Source organism: Lissotriton vulgaris, unplaced genomic scaffold (genome assembly GCF_964263255.1).
Source record: "Lissotriton vulgaris unplaced genomic scaffold, aLisVul1.2 SCAFFOLD_1389, whole genome shotgun sequence".
Classification (NCBI taxonomy): domain Eukaryota; kingdom Metazoa; phylum Chordata; class Amphibia; order Caudata; family Salamandridae; genus Lissotriton; species Lissotriton vulgaris.
In genome coordinates, this window is record NW_028240620.1 from 206,878 (window position 1) to 229,538 (window position 22,661).

The window sequence follows — 22,661 nt, forward strand, 5'->3', positions numbered from 1 at the left end:
CTGCATCAGTGTTTGGAAGATGCTTGTCTGAAGTGAAGCTATAAATACTTTTTCACAGCAGCCAAGTGTGAGGCCCTGCACTTGTTTGTGTGAAATGAATTCACTGCTGGAGCCTGGAGGCTGCGGTTCCGTCAGCAGCCACCAGAGGGCGCTCCTCGCCTGCTGATGAAACCACTGAGCTGCACGATGTTTGAAAGGGAGAAGGGTTTCCTCTTCCAGGTCAGCGGCGGCAGAGACAGCAGCAGCACCAGCAGCGGTGGTGACATCACTTCCGGCCTCTCCTGGTGTGTCCAGCCTGTTCCTGAGGAGGAAGGAGCCCTGTCTGTCTGTGTTTGCGCTGCAGTTACCTCCATCTTCAGACCCTCACAGACCCCCCCCTCAGGCCCCAGATCTGCCCCCAGGAGGAGGAGAGAGCCTGGCCAGGTGTCTGCTCAGGTAGGTGAGCTGTCAACTCGCTTGGCTGCAATTTATTAATCACTGGATCAGATCCCCCCCTCCCCCCCCCCCCCCCCCCCAATTAATGGTGTCGTCGGAGCGGAGGAGGAGAGGCCTGTCCCGGGATGCGGAAGAGGTGAGGCCTGTCCACGGGTGCAGAGGAGGTGAGGCCTGTCCAGGGGTGCACAGGAGGTGAGGCCTGTCCAGAGGAGGTGAGGCCTGTCCAGGGGTGCAGAGGATGTGAGGCCTGTCCAGGGGTGCAGTGGAGGAGAGGTCTGTCCAGGGGTGCAGAGGAGGTGAGGCCTGTCCAGGGGGGCAGAGGAGGAGAGGCCTGTCCAGGGGTGCAGAGGAGGTGAGGCCTGTCCACGGGTGCAGAGGAGGTGAGGCCTGTCCAGGGGGATACAGAGGAGGTGAGGCTTGTCCACGGGTGCAGATGAGCTGAGGCCTGTCCAGGCGGGGGGGGGGGGGGGCAGAGGAGGTGAGGCCAATCCAAGGGGCACAGAGGAGGAGAGGCTTGTCCAGGGGTTCAGAGGAAATGAGGCCTGAGTGTCCAGGGGTGCAGAGGAGGAGATGCCTGTCCAGGGGTGCAGAGGAGGTGAGGCCTGTCCAGGGGAGCAGAGGAGGAGAGGCCTGTCCAGGGGTGCAGAGGAGGAGAGGCCTGTCCAGGGGTGCAGAGGAGGTGAGGCCTTTTCAGGGGTGCAGAGGAGGAGAGGCCTGACCAAGGGTACAGAGGAGGCGAGGCCTGTCCAGGGGTGCAGAGGAGGTGAGGCCTGTCCAGAGGAGCAGAGGCGGTGAGGCCTGTCCAGGGGTGCAGAGGAGGAGATGCCTGTCCAGGAGTGCGGAGGAGGAGAGGCCTGTTCAGAGGTATAGAAGAGGTGAGGCCTGTCCAGGGGTGCAGAGGAGGTGAGGCCTGTCCAGGGGAGTGGAGAAGGTGAGGCCTGTCCAGGGGTACAGAGGAGTTGAGGCCTGTCCAGGGGTGCAGAGGAGCTGAGGCCTCTCCAGGGGTGCAGAGGAGGAGAGGCCTGTCCAGGGGTGCAGAGGAAGAAAGGCCTGTCCAGGGGTACAGAGGAGGTGAGGCCTCTCCAGGGGTGTAGAGGAGGTGAGGCCTGTCCAGGGGGTGCAGAAGAAGAGAGGCCTGTCCAGAGGAGTGCAGAGGAGGTAAGGCCAGTCCAGGGGTGCAGAGGAGGTAAGGCTTGTCCAGGGGCGCAGAGGACGTGAGGCCTGTCCAGGGGTGCAGAGGAGGAGATGCCTGTCCAGGGGTGCAGAGGAGGAAAGGCCTGTCCGGGGTGCAGAGGAGGTGAGGCCTGTCCAGTGGTGCAGAGGAGGTGAGGCCTATCCAGGGGAGTAGTGTCTTTCTTCGGGGGACTGTGCATAGCACTGCGAGGCTCAGGGCGGAGTGAGAAGCGCTGGATGGGGTGGAATGAAGTCTGGGCTCCTCTGTCCTTAATGAGAATCCTTCACCGAGAGCTCCTGGGAGAAGCACCAAGAGGTCTGTCCAGGGGTGCAGAGGAGGTGAGGCCTGTCCAGGGGGCAGAGGAGGAAAGGCCTGTCCAGGGGTGCAGAGGAGGCAAGGCCTGTCCAGGGGGTGCAGAGCAGGAAAGGCCTGCCCAGAGGAGTGCAGAGGAGGTGAGCCCAGTCCAGGGTTGCAGAAGAGATAAGGCCTGTCCTGGGGGTACAGAGGAGGGGAGGCCTGTCCAGGGGTGCAGAGGAGGTGCGGCCTGTCTAGGGGTGCAGTGGAGGAGAAGCCTGTCCAGGGCTGCAGAGGAGAAGAGGCCTGTCCAGGAGTGCGGAGGAGGAGAGGCCTGTTCAGAGGTATAGAAGAGGTTAGGCCTGTCCAGGGGTGCAGAGGAGGAGATGCCTGTCCAGGGGCAGAGAAGGAGAGGCCTGTCCAGGGGTGCAGAGGAGGAGAGGCCTTTCCAGGGGTGCAGAGGAGGTGAGGCCTGTTCAGCGGTGCAGAGGAGGAGAGGCCTGACCAGGAGTATAGAGGAGTGAGGCCTGTCCAGAGGCGCAGAGGAGGTGAGGCCTGTCCAGGAGTGCGGAGAGGAGAGGCCTGTTCAGAGATATAGAAGTGGTGAGGCCTGTCCATGGGGTGCAGAGGAGGTGAGGCCTGTCCAGGAGTGCGGAGGAGGATAGGCCTGTTCAAAGGGATAGAAGAGGTGAGGCCTGTCCAGGGGTGCAGAGCAGGAGATGCCTGTCCAGGTGCAGAGGAGGTAAGGCCTATCCAGGGTAGCAGTGTCTCTCTTGGGGGGGACTGTGCATAGCGCCGCGAGGCTCAGGGCGGAGTGAGAAGCGCTGTATGGGGTGGAATGAAGTCTGGGCTCCTCTGTCCTTAATGAGAATCCTTCACCGAGAGCCCCTGGGAGAAGCACCGAGAGGCCTGTCCAGGGGAGCAGAGGAGGTGAGGCCTGTCCAGGGGGCAGAGGAGGAAAGGCCTGTCCAGGGGTGCAAAGGAGGTAAGGCCTGTCCAGGGGGTGCAGAACAGGAAAGGCCTGTCCAGAGGAGTGCAGAGGAGGTGAGGCCAGTCCAGGGGTGCAGAGGAGGTGAGGCCTGTCCTGGGGGTACAGAGAAGGTGAGGCCTGTCCAGGGGTGCAGAGGAGGTGAGGCCTGTCCAGGGGTGCAGAGGAGGAGAGGCCTGTCCAGGAGTGCAGAGGAGGAGAGGCCTGTTAAGAGGTATAGAAAAGGTTAGGCCTGTCCAGGGGTGCAGAGGAGGAGATGCCTGTCCAGGGACAGAGGAGGAGGGGCCTGTCCATGGGTGCAGAGGAGGAGAGGCCTGTCCAGGGGTGCAGAGGAGGTGAGGCCTGTTCAGGGGTGCAGAGGAGGAGAGGCCTGACCAGGGGTACAGAGGAGGTGAGGCCTGTCCAGAGGCGCAGAGGAGGTGAGGCCTGTCCAGAGGAGCAGAGGCAGTGAGGCCTATCCAGGGGTGCAGAGGAGGTGAGGCCTGTTCAGGAGTGCGGAGGAGGAGAGGCCTGTTCAGAGGTATAGAAGAGGTGAGGCCTGTCCAGGGGTGCAGAGGAGGAGATGCCTGTCCAGGGGCAGAGGAGGAGAGGCCTGTCCAGGGGTGCAGAGGAGGTGAGGACTGTTCAGGGGTGCAGAGGAGGAGAGGCCTGACCAGGGATACAGAGGGGGTGAGGCCTGTCCAGAGGCGCAGAGGAGGTGAGGCCTGTCCAGAGGAGCAGAGGCGGTGAGGCCTGTCGAGGGGGTGCAGAGAAGGAGAGGCCTGTCCAAGGGTGCAGAGGAGCGAGGCCTGTCCAGGGGTGCAGAGGAGGAGAGGCCTGTCCAGGGGCAGAGGAGGTGAGGCCAGTCCAGTGGTGCAGAGGAGGTGAGGCCTGTCCAGGGGTGCAGAAGAGGTGAGGCCTGTCCTGGGGGTACAGAGGAGGTGAGGCCAGTCCGGGGGTGCAGAGGAGGTGAGGCCTGTCCAGGGGTGCAGAGGATGTGAGGCCTGTCCAGGGGTACAGAGCAGGTGAGGCCTGTCCGGGGTGCAGAGGAGGTGAGGCCTGTCTTGGGGGGTACAGCGGAGGTGAGGCTTGGCCAAAGGGTGCAAAGGAGGTGAGACATATCCTTTTCAGGGGGGTTGCAAACGAAGGTGACGCCTGTCCAAGAGGTGCAGAGGAGGTGAACATCCCCAGGGGTGCAGAGGTGATGAGGCCTGCGAGGCTGATGCAGAAGAGTTGAGGCCTGTTCCACGGTTGTGCAGAGGAGGTGTGGCTTGTCCAGGGGTGCAGAGGAGGTGATGCCTGTCCTGAGGGGTGCAGAGGAGATGCTTGTCCAGGGGGAGCAGAAGAGGTGAGATCTGTCCCGGGCGTGCAGAGGAGTTGAGGCTTGTCCCGGTGTGTGCAGATGAGGTGAGGCCTGTCCCGGGGTACAGAGAAAGTGAGGCCTGTCCAGGGTTGCAGAGGAGGTGAGGCCTGTCCAGAGGAGTGCAGAGGGGGTGAGGCCAGTCCAGGGCTGCAAAGGAGGTGAGGCCAGTCCAGGGGTGCAGAGAAGTTGAGGCCTGTCCCGGGGTACAGAGAAGGTAAGGCCTGTCCCGGGGTGCAGATGAGGTGAGGCCTGTCCAGGGGGTGCAGAGCAGGAGAGGCCTGTCCAGAGGAGTGCAGAGGAGGTGAGGCCAGTCCAGGGGAGCAGAGGAGGTGAGGCCTGTCCAGGGGCGCAGAGGATGTGAGGCCTGTCCAGGGTTGCAGAGGAGGAGAGGTCTGTCCAGGGGTGCAGAGGAGGAGAGGCCTGTCCAAGGGGCAGAGAAAGAGAGACCTGTCCGGGGTGCAGAGGAGGTGAGGCCTGTCCAGTGGTGCAGAGGAAGTGAGGCCTATCCAGGGGAGCAGTGTCTCTCTTCGGGGGGCTGTGCATAGCGCCGCGAGGCTCAGGGCGGAGTGAGAGGCGCTGTATGGGGGGGAATGAAGTCTGGGCTCCTCTGTCCTTAATGAGAATCCTTCACCGGGAGTTCCTGGGAGAAGCACCGAGAGGCCTGTCCATGTGTGCAGAGGGGGTGAGGCCTGTCCAGGGGGCAGAGGAGGTGAGGCCTGTCCAGGGGTACAGAGGAGGAGAGGCCTGTCATGGGGTGCAGAGGAGTTGAGACCTGTCCAGGGATGCAGAGGAGGTGAGGCCTGTCCTGGGGGTACAGAGGAGGTGAGGCCTATCCAGGGGTGCAGAGGAGGAGAAGCCTGTCCAGAGGAGTGCAGAGGAGGTGAGGCCAGGCCGGGGGTACAGAGGAGGTGAGGCCTGTCCAGGGGTGCAGAGGATGTGAGGCCTGTCCAGGGTGCAGAGGAAGTGAGACCTGTCTGGGTTGCAGAGGAGGTGAGGCCTGTCCTGGGGGGTACAGCAGAGGTGAGGCTTGGTCAAAGGGTCCAAAGGAGGTGAGGCATTTTCTTTTCAGGGGGTTGCAAAGAAGGTGACGCCTGTCCAAGAGGTGCAGAGGAGGTAAACCCTCCCCAGGGGGAGGAGAGGAAGTGGCCTGTCCAGGGGGAGTAGAGTAGGTGAGGCCTGTCCAGGGGTGCAGCGGTGATGAGGCCCGCGAAGCTGATGCAGAAGAGTTGAGGCCTGTTCCACGGGGGTGCAGAGGATGTGTGGCCTGTCCAGGGGTGCAGAGGAGATGATGCCTGTCCTGTGGGGTGCAGAGGAGATGCCTGTCCAAGGGAGCAGAAGAGGTGAGGCCTGTCTCGGGCGTGCAGAGGAGTTGAGGCCTGTCCCGGTGCGTACAGAGGAGGTGAGGCCTGTCCCGGGGTGAAGAGGAGGTGAGGCCTGTCCTGATGGGTGCAGCGGAGATGCCTGTCCAGGGGGAGCAGAGGAGGCGAGGCCTGTCCACGGTGTATAGGAGGTGAAGCATGTCCTGTCTAGGGGGTTAAGAGCAGGTGAGGTCTGTCCAGGGGTGCAGAGGAGGTGGTACCTGTCCTGAGCCGGGGGTGCAGAGGAGGTGAGGAGTATCCGGGAGAGGTGCAGAGTTGTTGAGGCGTGTCCAGGAGGATGCAGAGGAGTGGAGGCGTGTTGTCTGCTGGGATGAAACCTGCCCTGTAGGGGTAGGAGGTGAGGCCTGTCCTGTTCTCTTGGTATGAAGAATGTGGACCGCCTCAGCCGCTGCTCTCACCGCCCAGAGATGCTCCTTTCCAGACATATCATTTTATTTTAAGAGCTCATAATCCGAGTTTTTGAAAAGTATCTGGAGTTACCACAGAGCCGCAGATGGCTCGTGACAAAGGCACACATCTCCTCCAAGCATGGAGTTTATTTTTTAAACCACTGTCTTTAGTAAAGTAACCAAGACTACAACCCCAAGAATGCACTTACGTATTACATGAAAGTACAGGCATGAATATTCGGGGGATCACTCTACGGAAATATTTGGTACTTCCCAGGACATCGTGGCAGAGAAGAGTAGAACAGTTCATGTGCAAGGACGTTCATTCTCAGCCTCTTTCTGCAGATTGTGAATCCAGTGAGATCTGTGATAATATGAATCTCTCTCAAGGAGATTTCACACAGTTGTATCTATTTCAGGGAGAAATACAATGAAAAACAGGGGGCGCCTCAGTCTCTGGTATCCTTGGATCTCTGGACTGACCCTTCCCTGGTCCTGCAAGAGAGGACAAACCATGTGTTTAGTCTGGCCTCTCAAAGGGAGCGAGAGCTGGCTCAGTATCCTGGTCCAGCAGGTCCCGTCTCCCATCCTGGTCCTCACAAGGCCCCGGCTCACGTCCTGGCCCTCACAAGGCCCTGGCTCACGTCCTGATCCTCACAAGGCCTTGGTTCACGTCCTGTTCTTCACAAGGCCCCCGGCTCAGTCCTGTTCTTCACAAGGCCCCCGGCTCACGTTCTGGTTCACACAAGGCCCTGGCTCACGTCCTGGTCCTCACAAGACCCCGGCTCACGTCCTGGTCCTCACAAGGCCCTGGCTCACGTTCTGGTCCTCACAAGGCCATGGCTCACGTCCTGGTCCTCACAAGGCCCTGCCTCATGTCCTGGTCCTCACAAGGCCCCAGCTCATGTCCTGGTCCTCATAAGGCCCTGGCTCACGTCCTGGTCCTCACAAGGTCCCGGGCCACGTCCTGGTCCACCGGACCCCAGCTCAGGTCCTGGTCTACCAGGACCACGCTCACGTCCTGGTCCTCACAAGGCCCCGTCTCATGTCCTGGTCCACCAGGCCTCGGCTCACGCCCTGGTCCTCACTAGGCCCTGGCTCACATCCCAGTCCTCCAGGCTCCAGCTCACGTCCTGGTCCTCACAAGGCCCGGGCTCACGCCCTGGTCCCCACAAGGTCCTGGGTCATGTCGTGGTCCACCAGACCCTGGCTCACGTCCCGGTCTACCAGGCCCATGCTTACGTCCTGGTCTTCACAAGGCCCGGCTCGTGTCCTGGTCCACCAGGCTCCAGCTCACATCCTGTTCCAACAGGCCCTACTCATGTCCTGGTCCACACAAGGCCCCAGCTCACTTCCTGGTCCTCACAAGGCCCCAGCTCACGTCCTGGTCCTCACAAGGCCCCAGCTCACGTCCTGGTCCTCACAAGGCCCCAGCTCACATCCTGGCCTTCACAAGGCACCGGCTCACATCCTGGTCCGTCAGGCCCCGGCTCACATCCTGGTCCTCACAAGGCCCTGGCTCTAGTCCTGGTCTTCACAAGGCAATGGCTCACGTCCTGGTCCTCACAAGGCCCTGGCTCACGTCATGGTCCTCACAAGGCCCTGTCTCACGTCCTGGTCCTCACAAGGCCCCAGCTCACGTCCTGGTCCTCACAAGGCAATGGCTCACGTCCGGGTCCTCACAAGACACTGGCTCACGTCCTGGTCCTCACAAGGCCCTGGCTCACGTCCTGGTCTACCAGACCCCTGCACACATCCTCGTCCTCACAAGGCCCTGGATTACGTCCTGGTCCTCCCAAGGCCCGGCTCATATCCTGGTCCTCCCATGGCACTGGCTCACATCCTGGTCCTCACAAGGCCTTGGCTCACGTCCTGGTCCTCACAAGGCCCTGCTCACGTGCTGGTCCATACCAGGCCAAAGCTCACGTCCTGATCCTCACAAGGTCCTGGCTCACGTCCTGTCCACCAGGCCCTGGCACATATCCTCAGCCTCACAAGACCCAGGCACATTTTATGGTCCTTACAAGGCCCCAGCCCACGTCCTGGTCCTCACAAGGCCCCGGGTCACATCTTGGTCTTCACCTGGCCCTGATCACATCCTCATCCTCACTAGACTCTGTCTCACATCCAGGTCCTCACCAGACTCCGGCTCACCTCCTTGTACTCACTAGACTCCGGCTCACGTCCAGGTCCCTACCACGCTCCGACACATGTCCTGGTCCTCAAAAGGCCCTGGCTCACGTCCTGGTCCTCAACAGGCCCTGATCACATCCTCTTCCTCACTAGACTCCAGCTCACGTCCAGGTCCTTACCAGGCCAAGCCGGAGAGGGAGATCAATTGATTGTTGGCCCACAATGCCACCTCAAACAGGAAGCAGACATATGCAAATCAGCTTTAGACCTCTTCCAATAGGGCAGTCCACCCTGAAGAGCCAATCCAGATCCTTTCTGAACCAGAACACAATCAACCCAAGACCGGTTTCAGCCTATCTGGGCCTTGACTGTAGGGTGCGGCTTCATTCCAGTGGTGCAGCGAGCACGGGACCCACATCTGGGCTCTGTCTGTAGGGTGTGACTTGATTCCAGAGGTGCAGCGAGCACGGGACCCACACATGGGCACACCTGGCGTATTTATGAATAAGCAAAATGATGGGTGGGATGTTTGAGTTCGTCCCAGGCTCTGGTAATTACTCTGGGACACATCCAAGCCCAGCCTTCTTGTTCTTGCCCTCCGTTGCACACCAGCCTGCAGCCAGTCAGAGTGTTTTAGACAACATTACTTCCAGATGTCTGCTCCAGTAGTCACAGCAGTTCTAACTCTAAGGATCGGCCTGTCTCTCTGCTCCTGATGTTCACCAAACTAACTGAGGCCACGGTGAACAAGCAGCTCACCAAATACCTTGAGTCCCACCAACTTCTGCACAAAGTCCATCCAGGGCTCCAAAAGAGCTAAAGCCACGTGGGATATTAGAGACATTATGTATGGGGGTGGGGAGGTGGGGCTCTGATCTGATTAGATCTATCAGAAGCCTTTGACACCATCTCCCACTCCACTTTACTACAGAGATTGGAGATGGTGGGTCTTAGGGGAAAGTGCCTGCTTGGTTTTTATCCTTTTTGAAAGATCCGACCCAAGCGGTGGCCTCAGCTAACTTCAGATTAACCCCTAAGACAATTCTCATCCCCCCGGCTGGTTTTGAGCCACAATCTTTTCAATCTTTAGATGGCTCACTTGGCCAGCCTGATTGAGTCATTCGATATCACCTCTACTCGATGATACACAGAACATTAGATTAGAAGAATATATGCCTGATCGAGCCATTCAAATGTACACAAATCATTGGATTAGAATTAAATACAGATAAAATACCCAGTAATTTCAGGAGCTGCCGCCTGGAAGTCGCTGATTGGATGAGCTCAAACTGCCTGGCGCTAAACAGTGAAAAAAACAGAAATAGTGGTATTTGGGACCGGAGCCTCATGGCACAAGGGCGGCGGCCGGTGTCGTTGGGAGCTCTGTCCATCCCATTCCATCAGGTCAGCAAACTGGGAGATTGGGTGGACCTGCATCTGTCCCTAAAAGGATAAAACAAAATCACCTGCTCTACAGGCTTCTGACTGCTGAAAGTTATTAGAAAAATACTTCTATTCATCCCTGCTTCATCTAGGAAGGACCTGGTTCTGATTCTATCGAGAAGGAATTTCTGCATCTCTTTATACGTAGGCATATCCAAATATCGCCTTCATAGATTGCTGCTGCTACAAATACAGCAGCTGGGCTGGTTCTGAGGTTAAAAAAATCAACGTCGCTCTCCAACAAACTGGTCAAATTGCACTGACTTCCTGTCCTGAAAAGTTGTCAATTTAAAGCACTTTGGGGCATATGCATCAAGCCCTTTTCCCGTTTGCAAACAGGCCGATTCTCAGAACCGGAAAAGGCCTTTTGGGATGTATCATCCAAAAAATGCATCGCAAATTAGAGAATCGCAAAATTTTCGATTATCTATTTTGCAATTGCATTTAAGGAATCGCAAATTGCGATCCATTAAATGCAATGTATAAAGCATGGAAAAAGTGCAATCTGGCCTTAAGAAATCGCAAATTACCACCAACTTCAAGTTGGTGGTAATTTGCGATTTCTTTGAAAAATGCACTTTTTTGCATTTTTCAAAGTGCCATGTGTACACATACATATTTCAGGGGTGCAACAGGGTGTCCTTTTGACACCCTGGCACCCTTGAAATTGCCTTCTCAATTTGCGATTCTCTAATTGAGAATCGCAAATTGAGAATGTCTTCCCATTCATTCCTATGGGCCTTCTAGCCCATAGGAATGAATGGGAAGGCATTCCTTAGTCGTGAATTCGCAATTAAGGAATGTTAAGGAACCGCAATTATTACTGCGATTCCTACATACTTAGCATTTTACGATTCCTTAATAGCAATTCGCTAAAAATCACTATTAAGGCATCGCAAAAGGGCTTGTTCATACATATGCCCCTAAATGTCATAATGCTCTACAATCAGGGTGTTCGTTCTTTTTTGTTCTTTCTTTTTTGCCTGACATCAGCTGGCCGAGTGGTGAGATCCTACTGTGCTTTGCTGCATAAAGTCTCTAAGTTTAGGAAAATCAGAATAGATGGCTGCTCTCTACCTGTGGTGACTGCCGGTACCTGGAATGGAATGCGCTCCCACCTGCCCTGTACGCCCAAGAAAACATGAGTTCTTTCAGGAAACAAATCAAAACCTTGTATTCAGGGGCTGTGTGATTTTGATACTTATGTGCTCATACTAGCGCCAGGACACTTCTTTCCCGAACTAGCTGTGCAGCGCTATATGAATTGGCTCTTACAACCCATCATAAGCCATCGATCTCTGTGCAACAGATTGTTGCCGCCTTAGACGCCCTAGGAGGAGGAAAGGCACCGGGATCTGAAGGTCAGGTGTAGAGTTTTACAAAGAAATACCAGCCGTATTCTTGCTGGAGGTGTATGCCGAGGCATTGAAGGGTGGTGTGTTGCTGGCGCCTATAAGTGATGCAGTCATATCAGTGCCCCCTAAGCCTGGAAAAGATCCTGTTAGTATACATCTTTTCGCACTCTGCAACTGCGTAACAGTGATAATAAATTCCTGCCTGAGGTGATGCGACTCAGCTATCCCTACTACTAGAGAAAATAGTCTCCCCTGTACAGTCGGGATTTGTCCCACATAAATCCACAGCGGTTCATCTACGGACAGTATTCGCAGTGCTGCATCGGGAAAACACACACATGAAGGCTGGTGATGCCGATAAGGCATTTGACTCCCTAGAGTACCTTTTATGATCGAGACGTTTAGGCGGCTTGGTTTGTCAGGGAGTTTGAGATCACGTATGAAGCGGCTGGACACACAGCCTATGGCCTGCGTTTACGTAAATGGGCTCAACTCAGACGCCATTCAGATCACCTGGGGCACTGGACTTAGTGTTATAATTTCTGATGTCTTCGTCTCAAACTGGAGGGTCTCTAATTTGAATCCTAGTTGGTGCACTAGGGAATAGTGACTTGTATATTTACAGTGCTAGGATGTTCCTGCCCGTGGGAGACAGCACTTTGAATAGGAAAGCCAATAGTTTAAAGAAAAAATTAAACAAAATATAAAATACGCTACACAAATTATAGGATGGGCTGTACAGAGTATAGGATCACTCGAGTATAATTTTAAAAAAGAGAGAACGTGTAAACACGTACCTTGGTATCAGATGTTATATTTTTAGTAACCGCAATCATACTGTAGCGAGTGTTAACCTTTTTTTAAGGTTTCCATGAAAATACTGCATTAAAGAAGCACTAGTAATACCCTCACAGTAATCTTAAAAATAATTACTCTTTGTCACCGGGAACCTCCAGGTTTGTCGCGACCTCGGGTGGTCTGCTCCATTGCCCGCACTCATCTAGTGCAGCTCATGATGCCAGCACAACCGCAACAGCCTGGCAGGGTGCACACAACTCAGGTTTAAAAGCCCTGCTTGTTTGATGCTGGGTTGCAGGGGTTGCCGGGCAGCAAGGATCCCGAAGTGAGTGTCCACATGCCAGTTTGTGGATCGTGTTCGCAACCCAACGCAACCATATCAGCATACTACGAATCTTTGCTGCCACCACACAAGCAAACTGACCCAGGAGTTACAAATTAACCATGGCGGCTCCGGGCCATTGCTTACATAGATGGTCCCACCCAGGTCTCTGGCCCTCTGGACAGCTATCTAAACAGAGGACATGTCTTTTGAGAAGCTGGTAACCCCTGTGCTTCTTCGAACAGTTCTTTTATTATGGCGCTCGATTTTACGCGACCCACTCTCACCCCAATGGCCTCCTCAACATGATGTGATATTTGGGTGACATTCGTTTCACAAAGTCCTGAAGCGTGCATAAGGCACAAGCCCGAAACCCATCGACCTATATCTTCCAGGATCAACACCTAACGAGAAGAACAAAGCAGAATGCAAATGTTTTGATAGACCAATGTCATAGTCACAGTTTGATGCGCTGTAGTCGTTCACCGTATTTGCAGGTCTTTTGTAATTAGGCGCTCCTACCTGGAGACGGTTGTTATCTGGTCACTATTAATAAGGGTTTATTGTACGCCATTGCCGATACACTGTCTACTTTGATACTTCTGCTTTTCCTTAACCTTTGTGTTGTTCTAAAAGTACCAGTAACCTTTATGAGCCAAGTTAGTAAGCTTTATAATGTTGTCTATCCATTGTCGCTTTATCCCCTTCTTGTAAAATATGCAAGCCAAACTTGAAATAAGTACACTTTGTTGTGGGAATAGCTATTGTTGCTGGTAATTTCTTTTATTGCAGCACAGCAATGCCTCTATTCTAAATCGAACATTGATTATTCGAATAGTATTGATTTAATTCCAGAGTGACTTTTGAACCATTATGGCGATAAATAATATGTTGACCTCATATTTGAGTTGGATCGGTTTATCCTATTAGAGTCCTGTCCTTCGTCGTGGTTTTCCAGTGAGAGGCCTAGGCTCTAGAGGGTCATACGGGCTCTCCCTCTCCTTTTGCTTCAACAGTGTTTGCCTTTAGAGATGCTGATATAGAGTGCGCAGACCTGCAGTTAAGCAGCTCTGAACGAGTGAATGAAATCCATGCTGGTGGTTTGTGATGGGAGCGTGCCTTTGCTGTTTATTTCTTCCATCCAGCCTCCTTCGAGGTCCACACATTGTCAGATCAGGGTATAGAGGGCCAGAAAGAGTAGGATTTGCCTACTACTAAACAGTTTAAGTCTTATGAACGCAGAACTACTTTTTCCAAAGGTTATTACTTAGCCACGTTACATTCTGGTGACTAGTCCATGAGAGTGAGTACTGTGTACCCCCTCAGAGGCAATGTCTATGTGGTAATCAAACTCCTGTGTCATCGGTAGGCTAAGGGTAAGATTTATTCACCATTCACCCAACTGCACCAGGAAAGTAACTGCCGGGAACACTCCTGGAAACACATCAACAACAGTCCAGTAGTCGCAGGAATTAATCTTTAGTTAAAGATGCATTACCACAGTCTGGGCCCATTTTTAAAAACACGGTTTTACTTACAACTTTAGGATTGTTGTATATACCCCCGATCTTGGAAATAAATGGGAGAGAGGCATACATTTACTTAGTGTTCCCGAAGCGCGCTATTTCACAAATTGGTAGGTCTGGGTTAAACACAGAGTCTCCTAGGTTGCACAGTTTACTAGTGCAGTAAACCACACGTAGGGTGGTGGAGATTGTGAGGGAGAGGCCGAGGGACTACAATCCCAGGATAAGGACCTCTATAGTGGCCCTGTCGAGAAGTAACATTTGGTGTTTATTTCCAGCATTTTTAGGTAAAGTGGTAAAGCCGGGATTAGATGTTATATCTCCCCTCGGCCCCTCCTAGACTTAAGTTAGGATTTTGTTTTAAGTCTGTCTTAATTCTGTCTTAAGTTTGTCCTAAGTCAAACTTAAGACAAAATCCTGACTTTACTACTACTAAATGCCTTCTGTGAATATCAACAGTAGTAAGTTTAGGATTTTATCTTAAGTTAGTTGTGTGAATCTGCCCCGTGTGCCTGGCCCGTGTTATTGCATTGTTTGCATCAGATTCTCCTTGTGCCTGCCCTGTGTTATTGCATTGTTTGCGTCAGATTCTTCCAGTGTCTGGACTGTGTTATTGCATTGTTTGCATCAATCCTAGTCTCTGGCCTGTGTTATTGCATTGTTTGCATCAGATTTTCCTAGTGCCTCGCCCGTGTTATTGCATTGTTTGTATCGGATTCTCCCAGTGCCTGGCCTGTGTTATTGCATTGTTTGCATCAGATTCTTCTAGTGCCTGGCCTGTGTTATTGCATGGTTTGCATCAGATTCTGTTGGTGCCTGGCCCGTGTTATTGCATTGTTTGCGTCTGATTCTCTCTGTGCCTGGCCTGTGTTATTGCATTGTTTGCATCAGCTTCTCATAGTGGTTGGCACGTTTTATTGCATTGTTTGCATCAGATTCTCTTGGTGCCTGGCCCGTGTTATTGCATTGTTTGCATCAGATTGTTCTGGCGCCCGGCCTGTGTTATTGAATTGTTTGCATCAGATTCTCTTGGTGCCTGGCCCGTGCTATTTCATTGTTTGCCTCAGATTCTCCTCGTGTCTGGCCTGTGCTATTGCAGTGTTTGCATCAGATTCTCATAGTGGTTGGCCAGTGTTATTGCATTGTTTGCATCGATCCTACTGCCTGACCTGTCTTATTGCATTGTTTGCGTCTAGTGCCCGGCCTGTGTTATTGCATTGTTTGCATTAGATTTTGTGCCTGGCCTATGTTATTGCATTGTTTGCGTCACGTTTTTCAATTACCCGGTCTGTGGTATTGTATTGTATGTGCTGCTTTTGGTTTGTTATTATTCTAATACTTGCAGATTTTCTAAAAAAACATGGCACCTTTTATCCCAATCATGTGCATCTGACTGCAAGGACACTGCACTCTTCCTGCAGTAGCAAACTACTTCCTATTTATGTAGCAACAGACTGCACAATATGTCTGCCATAGATGTCGTAGGGTCAGAAACAGTGCATAGGTAAGTAGGTATGATGGAAAACAAACTGTTGAGTAAGATTTTAAGCGAAGAAGTCGCTGTGATAGACGGCAAAACATCCATGCCGAAACAACAGCAGTAGGACAATGGTACATGGAACGGTAATGGTAAATATATTTACACTTCTGTGCAGTGCGTGTCACTTAATGTTCTTTTCTTCAACTCTCATGAGATGGTTTTACAAGGCAACTCTGAGCTCACTGAGTGTGGAGCTTCCACGAATCTCACAGACAGGCCGATCCAGAGACGGTAAGAGAGAAGGTTGAAAGATCCGAGTCTTGATCCTGGCAGATGGACTGGTGATCCTTGAGGGGGTGTAGTTGGTCTGTGTGTTTCCACGGCTATCCAGGGGGTGTAACATAATGTGTGCAATTTGTGGAGGTCCCTCTTTTGGGTGAGAACCACCCAGCTTCATGCAATACGGACTTGAGGGTTGGTGCCTGCTCAGGATGAGTTACATTCTGAAATGGAGGACCTTGTCCAAAGGGGATTGATGTTACCAAGGTTACCAAGGCTTAACAATTCAAAACTTTATTTCAATCTTTTAGATCATAAAAGTACATAATAAAAACATCAGATCATCAATTCTTGATTGCATACTACAATAGCGAGGGTCCAAAGAGATTCGATTTCATACACATACAATCTAGCAGCCCGGCATCAATAAAATTTACCATAAAAAGGAAATAATTTTCCATTAATACAATAAATAGCCTAGATTATTTAAAATCTCTATATATACAACCTTGTAAAACAGTATTGCTTATATTGTCCATCAGTCACATACACGAGAAGACGGGGATCATAAAGTATCTGCAGGTAAAAAATAGGAAAAACTGTACAAGTTGTTATTTTTATAATTTCCATCCTTTTTTTGTTCTAATATACATCACAGAAGAGAGGAATCTTGATACACTGAAGACTACCAGTTGCGTAGTATCCGTTCTCAGTTCTCAGTACACGTTCTGCCTCTCTACACTGTCTTAAGTTTAGACTAATACACAATGGTTTTATCCAGTTCTTTCTCGGTGTTTCATATAAAGGGCAGAAGAAGAGAATATGTGCATCGTCTTCCTTAGCTTCACTGTAATGTTTACAAAATACGCACTTATTATTATCCTTAATGGTTCTATTATGATGCCATTTCGATGTATTTCTATTCGTTTACAGTACGCCGTACCTAAATTATAGGTACAATGATTTTGCTATTTGTGGGCATATCTCATCCAGTAGAGGTTCGAATGAGGCAGTATCTTTAAATGAAAGGAAAGCAGAAGATAAAGAGCCCAATTTGGAATCTTGTAAAAATTTACTGCTAATATGATTCCAAAAAGATAATTTTACGTTTTTTGCTACAAAGTGTAGTCAAATTTGAGGGCTTGTTCCAGTAGTGGGGTAATCCTATTTTTATTAACCATGATGAAACATGCTGTAACCACGGGATTGACTTTGTAGCACCCGCTCTCATTATCTCCTGTAAGCCTTTTTTGTAGTGTTCTAATTCTATTGTTGCCCAAATTCTAACCCAAAATAAAAGTGGACGAAGTACTGCTAGATTATCAGTGCGTTTCAGATCAAGGTCCAGCATTAACGGAAGCATCGGTGTCCTGATGGGTAATGACAATAACTTTCGGATGAATTTATTTTCATTTATTCCAAAGTTATGTTTACAGTAAGGACCCCAGACTTCTGCCCCATACACGGCAGCCGCCTGCGCCTTAAATTTGTAAACTACTAGCGCTGGAGAAATTGCTTTTGTAGTACTCCCGCCCTGTTTTTTTGCAATGGGAACACTGTTTGGGATACAAACTAATTACTTCTTTCTAGTTGAGCCTTCCATGATAATGTAGAATCAATTGTAATGCCTAAATAATTAAAACTATGTACAAATTCCAATTTTTGACTATTTAGTTCCTAGTTATTTTTAAAAGATTTATGAGGTTTAATGGACATGTATTTAGTCGTGCTGGCATTAATTTGTAAACCCTTATTGTCACAGTATAAGTGAAAGGAATTCAACAAATTCTGAAGCCCACGAGGGGTTTGTGAGATTAGGATGGTGTCATCTGCAAAGAGTAAGGCTGGAATTGTTTCCCGAGCCAGCCTAGTGGAGTCGTTATTACAGCCCTCCTGGTGAGTTGGAATATCATTTACATATAATGTAAACAGGGTAGGCGCCTGGACACAGCCCTGGCGCACTCCCCTGTTCACATCTACGTCCCTGGTAAGTTGACCCCTGGGCCCCATCTCACGTTTGCATAAGTCCCCTCGTGCAGCCTGATTATCTGGGCCAATAATTGGATCGGTACTCCCAGATCCTTCAAAGCATGACCAAAGAAGTCTTCTGGGTACCATGTCGAATGCGGCCTTCAAATCGACAAAGGATACATATAAGCTGCCTTTTCTAAGGGATATGTATTTCCAACATGGACGGAGGAATCTGAAGACTTGATCAATAGTACTCGTCTTCTTCCTGAACCCTGCTTGGTACTTAGATAACAACCCAGTATCTTCAAGCCAATCAGTTAACCTTAATAACAAGTGCTTGGCATACAATTTCTGAGGTATGTCTATCAAACTGATAGGACGATAATTCGCCGGGTCATGCTTGTTGCCATTTTTTAAAAATGGTGACTATTTCAGCCCCCTTCCAAGTATGTGGTATTGGATCAAATTTGGCCATCGCATTGCAATGTAGGTTAATATATGGGCCCCAAACCATTAAGTCGTGTTTAAGGAGATCTCCCAAGGCTTAACATCTTCAGTTAAGATAGAGAAAGTCCATGTATACCACGAGGTGCTTGAAAAGCTTTCTGCACTCTGCTGGTGCAGGCTGGATGTTTATTCTCTAGTTGGCCTTTGCCAGGGGATGTTCAGATACAGTGGGTTAATAAAACCTTGGAGCAGCACTGGTAGCGTGACTCTTGGAGTGTTGTAGTGTGTGGTGGATGTGGTAGGACTGTCCCAATGCTCTACGGAGCTCAGAAAATCCAGACTCTCCTTCATCTCAGAGCACAAGCTCTGTGGCATGACCAGTAGGACTGCAATAAAGTAGATGACCTAGACCAGTTCTACCTCTCCTGAACTTTGAACTGATCATTGAGGAAAGAAGCCCTTGTCTGGAAGGAAAATCTCCTCAGGGCACGGCTGACAGAATTCCTGTCTAGAATTAAGATCTGCACAAGGCGCAGCTGACAGAGGTCCTGCGTGAAAGGAAGATCTGCACAAGGCGCAGCTGACAGAAGTCGCAGCCTGGAAGGAAGATCTGCACAAGGTGCAGTTGACAGAAGTCGCAGCCTGGAAGGAAGATCTGCACAAGGTACAGCTGAAAGAAGTCTAGCCTAGAAAGGAAGATCTGCTCAAGGCTCAGCTGACAGAATTCCTGCCTGGAAGGAAGATCTGCACAGGGCGCAGCTGACAGAAGCCCTGCCTGAAAAGAAGATCTGTCACAAGGCGCAGCTGACAGAAGTCCTGCCTGGGAGGAAGATCTGCACAAGGCGCAGCTGAAAGAAGCCCTGCCTGGAAGGAAGATCTGCACAAGGCGCAGCTGACGGAGTTCCTGCTTGGAAGGAAGATCTGCACAAGGCGCATCTGACAGAATCCTGCCTGGAAGGAAGATCTGCACAAGGAGCAGCTGACTGAGGTCCTGTTTGGAAGGAAGATCTGCACAAGGCGCTGTTGACAGAAGTCCTGCCTATAAAGGAAGATCTGCACAAGACACGGCTGACAGAAGTTTTGCCTTGCGGTGACCTCAAAGCAGTGAGAGACCCACAAACCACAAGATCCTTCAAGTCCAGTTAGCCACACTGCACACAGTGTACACCAAAGGCCTGATTTAGATTTCAGTGGATGATTAATTCCATCACAATGTGACAGGTATCCTGCCCGCCCCATTAAAAATGGTGGATGCTGGCTGTCAGTGGCAGGGACAGTCATCTCCGTGAGCAAACTCTGGGGATAGCCTCAGTACTGGGGTGTTAAGGGGAGGAGCGCGGTGCGATTTGGCCCATTTTTTTAAATATTTGATGCTTGACTGAACTGTTCTTTTAAAAATGTATCGTAATTTGTTTGTAACTGCTCTTTTGCTCGCACTACAATTCTTTTGCTAAAACCCTACCTGCTCTTTGATCCCGCCCCGTTCCGCCGCGTCCATTGTGGGCGTTTGAGCGGAGGCTGAGGAACCCACCACTTCCTGCATCTCCAGCGCTCGGGTTAGCGCTCTAGTTCTCGCAAACCTATTCTTACTTAGGGAGGAAGAGGTCGACGCTGCTCAGTGGATGCTGGCTGTCAGTTGCAGGGACAGTCATCTCCGTGAGCGAACTCTGGGGATAGCCTCAGTACGGGGATGTTAAGGGGAGAAGCGCTGTGCGATTTGGCCCATGTTTTTTTAATATTTGATGCTTGACTGAACTGTTCTTTTAAAAATGTATCGTAATTTGTTTGTAACTGCTCTTTTGCTCGCACTACAATTCTTTTGCTAAAACCCTACCTGCTCTTTGATCCCGCCCCGTTCCGCCGCGTCCATTGTGGGCGTTTGAGCGGAGGGTGAGGAACCCACCACTTCCTGCATCTCCAGCGCTCGGGTTAGCGCTCTAGTTCTCGCAAACCTATTCTTACTTAGGGAGGAAGAGGTCAATGCTGCTCAGTGGATGCTGGCTGTCAGTGGCAGGGACAGTGATCTCCGTGAGTGAACTCTGGGGATAGCCTCAGTACTGGGGTGTTAAGGGGAGAAGCGCAGTGCGATTTGGCCTGTGTTTTTCAAATATTTGATGCTTGACTGAACTGTTCTTTTAAAAATGTATCGTAATTTGTTTGTAACTGCTCTTTTGCTCGCACTACAATTCTTTTGCTAAAACCCTACCTGCTCTTTGATCCCGCCCCGTTCCGCCGCGTCCATTGTGGGCGTTTGAGCGGAGGCTGAGGAACCCACCACTTCCTGCATCTCCAGCGCTCGGGTTAGCGCTCTAGTTCTCGCAAACCTATTCTTACTTAGGGAGGAAGAGGTCGACGCTGCTCAGTGGATGCTGGCTGTCAGTTGCAGGGACAGTCATCTCCGTGAGCGAACTCTGGGGATAGCCTCAGTACGGGGATGTTAAGGGGAGAAGCGCTGTGCGATTTGGCCCATGTTTTTTTAATATTTGATGCTTGACTGAACTGTTCTTTTAAAAATGTATCGTAATTTGTTTGTAACTGCTCTTTTGCTCGCACTACAATTCTTTTGCTAAAACCCTACCTGCTCTTTGATCCCGCCCCGTTCCGCCGCGTCCATTGTGGGCGTTTGAGCGGAGGGTGAGGAACCCACCACTTCCTGCATCTCCAGCGCTCGGGTTAGCGCTCTAGTTCTCGCAAACCTATTCTTACTTAGGGAGGAAGAGGTCAATGCTGCTCAGTGGATGCTGGCTGTCAGTGGCAGGGACAGTGATCTCCGTGAGTGAACTCTGGGGATAGCCTCAGTACTGGGGTGTTAAGGGGAGAAGCGCAGTGCGATTTGGCCTGTGTTTTTCAAATATTTGATGCTTGACTGAACTGTTCTTTTAAAAATGTATCGTAATTTGTTTGTAACTGCTCTTTTGCTCGCACTACAATTCTTTTGCTAAAACCCTACCTGCTCTCTGATCCCGCCCCCTTCCGCCGCGTCCATTGTGGGCGTTTGAGCGGAGGGTGAGGAACCCACCACTTTCTGCATCTCCAGCGCTCGGGTTAGGGCTCTAGTTCTCGCAAACCTACCCCTATTTAGGAAGATGGGTCAGCGATCGCGCAGCGGACAGGCGCAGTGGGCGCACCAGGTGCGCGCCGAAGGCGCGCACAAGGCAAGCCCGTTTGCGCCCGTCCGCGACCTGACGTGGCCAGGGGCCAGGACCCCTGTGTCTGCCTCCACAGAACGGGTAAGAGTGTTGCGATACTCTAGTGAAGAACTAGCTCTTCTTCGTCCCATACCCAAAGCAGACTGTACACATGGTATGCTGCCTGATTGTATGCCCCAAAGGTGTAGAGGTTGTCACTTTCTCCCCACCACTGATTTGGAGACGATAAAGGGGACAGATCAACTCTATGTACCTACTGAATTGCCGTTCTTTTAAAAAACACAGTTTGAACATCCATGACTTTCTTATTGACTATCAACCTGACTTGCTATTCCTTACGGAAACCTGGCTGGATGAGGCCGCTGCCCGTGATATTCGGGAGGCACTCCCGCCTCTATATGGCCTTTTAAGAATTGACAGTGGAATTCAAAAAGGGGGGGGCATAGCTATTGTTCATAAAATTGACCTTGAGTGCTCCTTGAAACAAGTATCGATTAGTAACTGCGAAGCGGGCCTTTTCTCCATCAAAGTCTCCCCGGAGTGTACCATTAAGGGCTAGCTTATTTATCGCCCTCCCGGGGGGTCCTTACAGTTTGCGGATAGCCTCCTTGAAACGGTGACTCAGCCAGCCCTTCGGTATAGTAAATTCCTCATAGTAGGTGATCTTAACCTACATTTTGTGGATGCTAACTGTACTGAGGCACAATCCGTAATTACCTCTCTGAAAGCCCTGATGCTTAGACTATCTGATGGGAGACCAACTCATCAAGCGGGACATCTTCTTGATCCCATCTTTTCTAACTGGGATGATATTAAAGTATTCCCCCCTATCAGGATTTTATGGTCTGACCATTACCTCATTCCATTTAGTGCACTGGGCTTGATCAGAGGGGAAAAACCTAAGCGTCCACCTCCACCTAGACGCAGGAATTGGAGGAATTTCAGCCATGAGACATTTGATTCTGCCTTAAACCTGGAAATCCCTCCGTTTAGTCAGACTCTCATGGAAGCTTGGAAGGATTATGAGGATTGGGTAACTAAGGCCCTGGATAAGGTGGCCCCTTGGACTTAAAAAGCCCCTACACGCGGATCTAGATCAGCCCCTTGGTACAATGAGGAGCTGTGTGCAGCTAAGGCCAAATGTAAGGTCCTAGAATGCTGGTGGCGGAAAGATTATGATTCTGCTCACAAAGAATCCTATAGGAGTAGCCTGAGGGCATACCGTAGCCTGATTAGAAAGGCGAAAAGAGATCACATTAAAGAGAGGATTGAAAATTCGGATAATTCATCCAAAGAGCTCTTTTTAATTTATAAGGAGTTAACATCTCTTATGGCGACCATGGCCGAAGACCCTCCTTCCACCAAGATTTGTGAAAACATAGCTGACCACTTTGTGAGTAAAGTGGAGAAGATCTATGAATCTTTTCAGCAGAGCCCTACAGTAGTTACCCCGGCTAGGGTGACCTGCTATGGACCCATGAAAAATGGCGCTCTCGAGGAATTCAAGGTTCCTCCGCGGGAGGTGCTGATAAAAATAATCTTGGATATCCACTCTGGATCTCCAATGGATGTTGCCCCTGTTAAGATCCTCAGAAGCCATCTACCTCTTCTGAGTTGCCACATAGGTAATTTGGCCACTCTGTCATTTCAAGAAAGTCGGGTGCCTGAGGAATGGAAGCTGGCCCAGATTGTTCCCATAAAAAAAAGGCCAACCTGAGTATGACTCAGTTAGATAATCTTCGTCCTATTTCCCTCCT

At 51.1% G+C, this 22,661-nt stretch overlaps 1 protein-coding gene across 1 annotated transcript in view; it reads left to right on the plus strand.

The window, feature by feature from the left end:
* The first annotated feature begins 299 nt into the window (after window positions 1–299).
* LOC147672935 (uncharacterized) overlaps window positions 300–22,661 on the plus strand; it is a 66,839-nt gene continuing 44,477 nt past the window's right edge. The window contains exon 1 of the mRNA XM_086947910.1: window positions 300–435. The gene's annotated coding sequence lies outside the window, so the exon portion shown is untranslated. The remainder of the gene's footprint in view (window positions 436–22,661) is intronic.